This window comes from Palaemon carinicauda, chromosome 25 (genome assembly GCF_036898095.1).
Source record: "Palaemon carinicauda isolate YSFRI2023 chromosome 25, ASM3689809v2, whole genome shotgun sequence".
NCBI classification, from domain to species: domain Eukaryota; kingdom Metazoa; phylum Arthropoda; class Malacostraca; order Decapoda; family Palaemonidae; genus Palaemon; species Palaemon carinicauda.
Window position 1 is genome coordinate 35,305,192 of NC_090749.1, and position 8,103 is coordinate 35,313,294.

The following is an 8,103-nucleotide window of genomic DNA, read 5'->3' on the forward strand; positions in this document are numbered from 1 at the left end:
AGTGATGTATATGGCAAGAAGGTTGTTGGAGGCAGCATGAGGAAGGGCAGTGAATGGTGGAATGAAGGAGTGAAGGTAAAAGTGGAAGAGAAAAAGAGGGCTTATGAAGAATGGCTACAGAGTAATAGTATAGAGAAGTATGAAAAAATATAGAGAGAAAAATTTGGAAGTAAAGCGCAAGGTACGTGAGGCAAAGAGGGCAGCTGACCTGAGGTGGGGGTCAGGGACTGGGTCAGTCATATGAAGAGAATAAGAAGAAGTTTTGGAAAGAAGTGAAGAGAGTAAGGAAGGCTGGCGCAAGAATTGAAGAGACAGTGAAAGATGGAAATGGAAGGTTGTTAAAAGGAGAGGAGGCAAGGAAAAGGTGGGCGGAATATTTTGAAAGTTTGCTGAATGTTGAGGATAATAGGGAGGCAGATATAATTGCTGTTGCAGGTGTTGAGGTGCTGGTGATGGGAGATGAGAATGAGAGAGAGATTACAATAGAGGAAGTGAGGAGAACACTAGATGAAACAAGAGTAGGAAAAGCCATCTGGTATGGATGGGTGTGAGAGCTGAGATGTTGAAGGAAGGGGGTGTGTGACTGTATTTGAATGGTTGGTGAGATTGTTTAATATGTGTTTTGTGTTGTCAATGGTACCAGTAGATTGGGTTTGTGCATGTATTGTACCACTATATAAGGGTGAGGGGAGATATGCTTGAGTGTTGTAATTCAAGAGGTATTAGTTTGTTGAGTGCAGTTGGAAAAGTGTATGGTAGAGTAATGATTAATAGGATTAAGGATAAAACAGAGAATGCAATCTTGGAAGTAAAGGGTGGTTTTAGAAGAGGTAGGGGTTGTATGAATCAGATTTTTACAGTTAGGCAGATATGCGAGAAATATTTAGCAAAAGGTAAGGAGGTGTATGTTGCGTTTATGGATCTGGAGAAAGCATATGATAGAGTTGATAGGGAAGCAATGTGGAATGTGATGAGGTTATGTGGAGTTGGTGGTAGGTTGTTGCAAGCAGTGAAAAGTTTCTACAAAGGTAGTAAAGCATGTGTTAGAATAGGAAATGAAGTGAGCTATTGGTTTCCGGTGAGAGTGGGGGCTGAGACAGGGATGTGTGATGTCGCTGTGGTTGTTTAACTTGTATGTTGATGGAGTGGTGAGAGAGGTGAATGCTCGAGTGCTTGGACGAGGATTAAAACTGGTAGGCGAGAATGATCATGAATGGGGAGGTAAATCAGTTGTTGTTTGCGGATGATACTGTACTGGTAGCAGACACAGAGAGAAGCTTGACCGACTAGTGACAGAATTTGGAAGGGTGTGTGAGAGAAGGAAGTTGAGAGTTAATGTGGGTAAGAGTAAGGTTATGAGATGTACGAGAAGGGAAGGTGGTGCAAGGTTGAATGTCATGTTGAATGGAGAGTTACTTGAGGAGGGTTATTCATGTTGAGAAAAGCAAAAGATAGATAAGAATTCCAAATCCTGTCTGTGCGAAGCTAATAACTCAATGAACCTTTTTGCTCCTTTTAACCAGGTATAAATAATGGAATAAAAAATCAATCAGAATTCTTCTATTCCTACTTTCCAGGTTCTCATAATTACCAGAAGGAAAAAAAATCCAAGCTAGATCTTAATCCTTAACTCTGACCTGCATTACATAATTATGAAGGGGGAAAAAAAAACTCATAATTTCCACCGCAAGTGTTGGGGAAAAAAATAAAAAAATAAAAATCTCCTTCTTCGTTTTTTCCAACGTCAAACTGACATTCCTCCAAGCGGAATCTAATTAGGCAATTTCACCTAGCGGCGTCTGTTAAGAGGTGACCGATTACCCAATTTTTTTTTCTTCATAAAATCAAAGGAGTGATCAGTCTTGTTCGCAAAGATTAATCTTTTACCTGAGAAACACCTGATGCAAGAGTTGAGCTTTAGGTAAATCCACTTAGCTTAAAAGACGCTAAAATCAAACGTTTACTTACTGTTTCAGAGGATAGTTTGTCCTTTTATCATTAACAAGTGACCGGTTTGATGAGTTTTAGTCAATTTCCTTACCCTATTAGGTGTGATGTATGTTATCAGAGTCCCTTTTCTTGTTCTAACAAACACACATAAACACAGCTTGAAGAAATTGATACTCACACCACGGGCGTTCCTTGACATGGGAGGGAAAGCGTCATTCTTTCTGCACCAGTTTTATTAGGGAAAATGGCATTTTATGGTACAGGAAATAGAATAATGTCCTTGTATCTTACAAAATGCAAATGCTCGTTCAAACAACATTATCATTATTACTATCATTATTATTAATTAAACTACAGAAAAATCGATTACACACGCACACACACATTTATATATATATATATATATATATATATATATATATATATATATATATATATATATATATATATATATTATATATATATATATATATTATTAAATAATTCAGGATATCATCATCAAGGGTAGAAGAGACTCGTTAGCTATGGTAAGCAGCTCTTCTAGGAGAAGGACACTCCAAAATCAAACCATTGTTTCTCTATTCTTTGGGTAGTGCCATAGCCTCTGTACCATGGCCTTACACTGCCTAGGGTTAGAGTTCTCTTGCTTGAGGGTACACTCGGGCACACTTTTCTATCTAGTTCCTCTTCCTCTTGTTCTCTTAAAGTTTTTATAGTTTTAAATAGGAAATATTTATTTGAATATTGTTACTATTCCTAAAAATATTTAATTTTTCCTTATTTCCTTTCCTCACTGGGCTATTTTCCCTGTTGGGGGCCCCTGGGATTATAGCATCCTGCTTTTCCAACTAGGGTTGTAGTTTAGCATTTAATGATAATAATAATAATCAGAAAATTGTATTAATTTTTATTTTCCCATTAAAATATTTTACTTTGCCTTTTCGACCAAAATAGCTTATATATCTCGCGGGGGTAAACATCCCAGTAATTATCTCAACATTAAATTTCTTATTTTTCTTATTTTCTTAAGTAATTCAATATTTATTCCATTTGATGATAAAAAAAATCTAAATTTCCTCACTATAAAAAAGAAAATAATCTCACCTTTACCACCTTCCGTCTCGCCGGGGATACATTCATTTCTATTTCCACCCAGTTTCCAACCCACCTTTTTTTTGGGGGGGGTGGGGGGGTGGCTGAAAGTGGATTAGTTTAGGGGGTGTGGGGGGAGGATAGCCTTGTTCCATTAGCATCTCTGCATAAAAGCTCTTCCCTCTCCCCTGCCCCTTCCCCTCCCCCTTCCCCTCACCTTATCTCAGACTTGAATTTTAATTCTGTGCATATCCATATGCATTATTCCGAAAGGCCTACTCACTCTGCCTTGGGGTGACAGCAAAACCCTTGGAAGTTAAAAGATGAGATTTTCTCATTTCCTATTGTCTTCACGTTCTTTTCAGTGGTGTTATTTGTTTATTATAAGTAACTACTGTATGCGATTTGTCAAAATGCGCATTCACACAAATTCATCGTATTCACACAGATTCATCCTTTCCAGCCGCTCCCAATTCCTAATAACAACACTGTAGTTTGGGCAATTTATGGGAGATTATTGTTTTCACAGTGGTTGTAGTTCAGCGAAGCAGAATGTGTATATATATATATATATATATATATATATATATTATATATATATATATATATATATATATATATATTATATTATATATTATATATATATAATATATATATATATTATATATAATATATATATACATATGTAATCCTGAGCTCTTACCCTTAATTGAAATGACCTTTTGCTGTATTGACTAAGACACTGCAAACGCATAAGTTGAACGATAATAATAATTATTATTATTCCCACCAGTATTACTAACTACACACACACACAAAAAAAAAAATAAAAAATAAGAGGTGTATGAAAAGAGTATAAATCATGGGGATTTGCTTCCACATTATCATAATTACTATTATTATTACTGACTAGACATTCATTATAAAACAATAATTTCTCGGGCTTTTCCTCTTAGCTAGAGCAATTTGTCAATTTGCTAATTAATGAGATGAACTATATTTTCTATTATCCCTGAAAGGAAACGACCCCATAGAAAACAACACAACAAGGTATACCTATATTAATTGGTGAAATTGTCATTATCCTCTTCATACATCTACAAGAAAGGGTCTTCAAAACCACGTTGAAAACCTATATATAAAGTGCGTCATTCACCTCTACTTGCGCTTCCTGGATATATGCAAAGGTTATTCCTTACCGAAACCCCTCAAAATTATGCAAGATTTTCTTTGATCTATCATTCTTCATTCTCTCTGCATGGCCAACCATTTTAAGCACAGAAACGTAACATTATGATTATTCTTCATTCTCTCTGCATGACCAAACCATTTCAGCCACAGAAATGTAGTCTTATTATGATCTTTCCCATTATCTCTGTATGACCAACTGACTTCAAAATCCAGAGATGTAATCTCATTATAACCATTCCCCGTTCTCTATGCATGCTCAAACCACTTCAAACACAGAAATGTGACCTTATTATGGTCATGGTCTTTATGATCATTCTCCATTCTCTCTGCATGAACCAAACCATTTTCAACACAGAAATGTAATCTTATGATCATTCTCTATTCTCTCTGCATGACCAAACCACATCAAGCAAGCTTATGATCATTGTCCATTCTATCTGCATGAACCTAAACATTCTAAACAAAGAAATGTAATCTTATGATCATTCTATATTCTCTTTGACTGACCAAACCACATCAAGCAAGCTTATGACCATTCTCCATTCTCACTGCATGACCAAAAACTCCAAACACAGAAGTGTAATCTTATCATGATCATATTAAAATTATAGGCTTCTATATTATTATCATTTTAATGGAAGGATAAATCTGGGATGTGTAGCTTACCTAGTGACATCCCCAACACGCAAACCAACTAAATGAGCCATTTAAACTTTCTTCTCTTCCCTCTCTTTCTTGAATCAAACTTCTGCTGCAGGGACTGATTCATCCCCAAAGTCCCCCCCCCCCCCACCTCCCTCTCCTGAACTGCTGGCTGCTACTTCCCTCAGTCTCCCCCTCTATCGTAATTGTCGTTATTAGTGTAATTATTTAAAAACTTTGCCATTACTCTCGCGTCGAAATAAGGTTTTTAGCAGTTGAGGAGAAATTCTTCTTGGGTTTCTCCCCCTCCTAAAACTTTTCCTTCGGAGTTTGCTGTTATAGTGGGGGGGGGGGGGAGGAGGGGGCGTTTGATCAGGCCATTCAGACTGTGGTTGTTTTTTTCATTTCTTTTTTTACTAATCTTCCTGCCATTATCTCACCAATTTCCACCTCTAAGTGCACCTTTCTCTCTTCATGACAGACAAACGGACTTGCACTCTCTATCATTTTTATGGGGCATATTACACCACTATAATCATTCCGTAGATAACACGTCCTTTGATATGCTATCTTTCATTCTGGCTATTTTCATCCAACAATCCGGTATTTTATAAGATAACCTCTACTTCCATCAACATACTCCATCATCACATGTATTTTTGCCTCTTTTAAAAATATTACATTTAATTACTCAGCTATATCTATCACCATAAAAGAGCATATTCTCATTTAGCTTAATACTCTCTTATGTAGTAGCTCCCCTACTTCCTTGTCAGGCTCCCGCTATTGCAAAGCATATTTCCATCTATCTCAATCATCTTTCGTTGGATTAACCATTCTATTTATCTCTTTTAACCCATTGCTCCCTCATTTATTCCTTACTATTCCGGTGTATATTTACATCCCCCTAAATACACATCTGCCAACCGAGTGTATATTTCCATCTCTCTTAATCACCTTTCTTCCACTGTCAGACCAACTCCACCTTAATGGACTGTCACAGAGCAAACATTGTGTTTCTTTACGACCCATCCCGGCGATTAAGCGGACCATTCCGAATTCGCGGTCCACACTCCAACCCGGAGATAATGTCACTCATATTATCTCGGTCCCTTCAGCCCCATTCATACTTTATGTCCGCATTATGAAAGCGAGCTATCGCATGGCCCAGATATATATATTTATAACGTTCGGCACATGTTTCATTTTCCACTGGCAAATAGTTCTCTCTCTCTCTCTCTCTCTCTCTCTCTCTCTCTCTCTCTCTCCTCTCTCTCTCTCTCTCTCTCTCTCTCTCTCTGTGAGAGTTTCCGGCAATCTGCCCGTCTTTTTTATATCTAGAAATAATTAAAATACCTTTTCATCTCACTGCATCACTTCCACCCGTATTACTCTTTGCGACTCATTGTTTGAGCCTACTGTGAAATCTCTCTATCCCAGATTATAATGACAAACCCTTTGCATTTGAAATAACCCTTTGACAAACCTTAGGTCCACTCTCTCTCTCTCTCTCTCTCTCTCCTCTCTCTCTCTCTCTCTCCTCTCTCTCTCTCTCTCTCTCTCTCTCTATTCCCAGGATATAATTGCAGTCTTATCATCAGAACAAATCATTTTGATAGTGGGGTAATCGTCTCGCTCTGACGCTTTGAACTATAGCCCTTTTATTTGAGTCTATCTCCTTTATAGCTTAAAGTTCTATGTTTTTCTCCTTTCATTTTGAATAGGAAACAAAAGTGTTTATGACTCAACTATTCTTCCTCTATTATTTAAACGACAATTTCCTCCAATGCCTCATTTGCGATATAAATCTCTCTCTCTCTCTCTCTCTCTACTCTCTCTCTCTCTCTCTCTCTCTCTCTCTCTCCTCTCTCTCCTCTCTCTCTCTCTCTCTCTCAGATACTAAAACACTGGACTGACATATTGCTAAGCCAATGCTATAAATATGTTCTCATATTGCTTTTGCCAATGAGGTACGATGAAAGTTCCAGATCTGAGCCTTTGCTGCCGGCCTCATTTTGAACTTCGACATTTTCGTTCGAGCGCAGCTCATTTGAATAATAAAGTTTTTGCTCTCTCTCTCTCTCTATCTCTCTCTCTCCCCCCCATCATTTCCCTGCATTTCCACCTCCCCTTCTGCAACCTCCTTCCCCTCCCCTCCCACTACAAGCGAGGTGAGTATTTACGTGTCAAATTCTTCCCTGGAAATGCAGTCGAAGGTCTGAGAATGTCGACAGCATGATTATGGGTGGAGGAGCGAAGGTAAATTGTTGGTTGAAAGGAATTGTTGGGCAGAGAAGGAACAGCCACGGGGGGGGAAAAGTGTGTTTGTTGACGAAACGCAAATTGTCTGAAGGTACTCGTTGGTTGCAATATAAACTTTACTTTGGTGGTTGGTTCAGAAAAATTACAGAGTAATGAATTTTGTGAAGAAGGTTCTTGGTCATTGCATGAGGTCATTTTAGGTAATGCAAATTGTTCATGTCACCTGCTTGGGTAACTTACTTTCCTGTGTTCATTATAAATACATCCAGAAGTAATTGTTTTGTAGTTATGCATTACATATTTGTATGTTTGAAAAGATCGTTTGAAGTAATTTTTAGTTGCAGTAAATTTTAGCAATAGGACAAATTTCAGTTTACTAATTTGGCCAATCCACAATTTTCAGGAACGTACAAATAAATTGTTATCTGAAGGGAATCGCTTGGGGTGGAAATAAACTTCGTTTAAATGTGTCTATTAGGGAGTCTATATCGAAGTAATTATTTGAAGTAATTGAAGTGATTTGAAGTATTCTAAGGACTCAATGTTAATGCACTCTCTTAAGGGGTTTGCTTAACACAACAGTAAACAAACTAAATAAATGTTTACTTTCCGTGACATAACTCAATCACAGGAACGAAGAGGTTATTCATGGCTACGAAGACAGACTTAAGTTAAAATCATATTATGACACATGTTGCTAGAATTGATTAGACCCATCTTCCCACTCGCATCGTTAAAAGAAGTATATTAGCCAAGGCTCCAGCCACACGTTGAGATTCTACCGCTAGAGAGTTATTGGGTCCTTTGACTGGCCGGATTGCTCTACATTGGATCCCTCTCTGGTTACTGTTTCATTTTTTCCTTTGCCTACACATACACCGAATATTCTGGGCTATTTTTCATACATTCTACTCTTTTCTCATTCATTCTGACAACACTAAGATAGCGGAATAAATTATTTTGCTT